At 45.2% G+C, this 1,166-nt stretch overlaps 1 protein-coding gene across 4 annotated transcripts in view; it reads left to right on the top strand.

Moving 5' to 3' along the window:
* The first annotated feature begins 464 nt into the window (after positions 1–464).
* Positions 465–1,166, top strand: part of DEUP1 (deuterosome assembly protein 1) — an 83,738-nt gene continuing 83,036 nt past the window's right edge. For 2 of the 4 annotated variants that reach the window (XM_039224826.1, XM_039224829.1), the window contains exon 1: positions 569–680. The gene's annotated coding sequence lies outside the window, so the exon portion shown is untranslated. Of the gene's footprint in view, positions 538–568; positions 681–1,166 lie in introns of those variants that run through there. The other 2 variants (XM_039224825.1, XM_039224827.1) reach the window with 2 other exon arrangements.

Here is a 1,166-nt window from a genome sequence, read left to right as displayed (position 1 = left end):
TCTGTGAAACTCAATTTGTCAAGAAACAGCAAATGGTTTTTTGAAATTCAAATGGACCCTGGGTGAAGGGTTTGGGGTCAATGTTAAATTGCTAGCCATTTTAAGTAGCAAATTAATGTTACTGTTATGTAAGTGGAGTGTAAAGAAAAGACTTTAGAATCAGATGTTAATCAACTGGATTTTTGAAAACGACTCCTGTTCTTAAACTTGATGCAAAAATATTTTCCAAATACAGATTCAAGTGCTGAAAAATATTATTCAAGTTATCTACAGAATATGCGCTTGTGTATATGTATGTATGCACATATTCTTTTCTGTTATTTCTTTGAAATCAAAGCTATGAGACACAGCTCTCTCATCAATTATCCTCAGAATTTAGTGAAAAAAGAAAAGAATTTGGAATCAGTCACTCGGTTCCGTCCACCTTCTCTGGCTTAGGAGCTATTTCCTACTCCCTAGAAGGGGAAGCAATCCTGTCTGCTTCGCCTAACTGGCAGAGCTGTGCAGAGAACCCAGTGCGCTGTAGGCGAAAGACAGGTACAGTTGCTGCTGTTAGGACGGTCAGAGTAGCTGGGCGCTCAGCAATGCGGTGTTAAAAACCCCAGCTCTTCCCAGCTGGCGAAGAGAAAGCCAGTTCTCTCTACCCCAAGTCTATTTCATTTTTGACATTTCAAATGTAGGTGAGAGGAAGGAGGGCTAGGGGATTTAAGAAACCTGGACGCAGAAACTTACTCTCCCGGCAGCTGCGTGTATATACTCTTTTTTTTTTTTTAATTTTTTTTTTAATGTTTTATTTATTTCTAGGAGAGAGAGAGAGAAACAGCGTGAGCAGGGGAGGGTCAGAGAGAGAGGGAGTCACAGACTGAAACAGGCTCCAGGCACTGAGCCGGCAGTCAGCACAGAGCCCGACGCGGGGCTCGAACCCACGAACCGCGAGATCGTGACCTAAGCGAAAGTCGGACGCTTAACCGACTAAGCCACCCAGGCGCCCCGCGTGTATATACTCTTTTAAAAACCTTCGTTGGTTCCTTGGTCCATTCAACAAGCATTTCTCAGACCGCTGCCGGGTTTGGGACCCTGGACTAGGCAGGGAGAGCCACGAAAGGGAAAGGACCCAGAATGCGGGGCCGAGGAGCCCTCCGTCTAGGGGGCACACACTGGACCAT

Source organism: Hyaena hyaena, unplaced genomic scaffold, assembly GCF_003009895.1.
Source record: "Hyaena hyaena isolate Hyena2069 unplaced genomic scaffold, ASM300989v1 scaffold_1781, whole genome shotgun sequence".
Lineage (NCBI taxonomy): Eukaryota > Metazoa > Chordata > Mammalia > Carnivora > Hyaenidae > Hyaena > Hyaena hyaena.
This window is presented reverse-complemented; position numbering and strand designations above follow the sequence as displayed.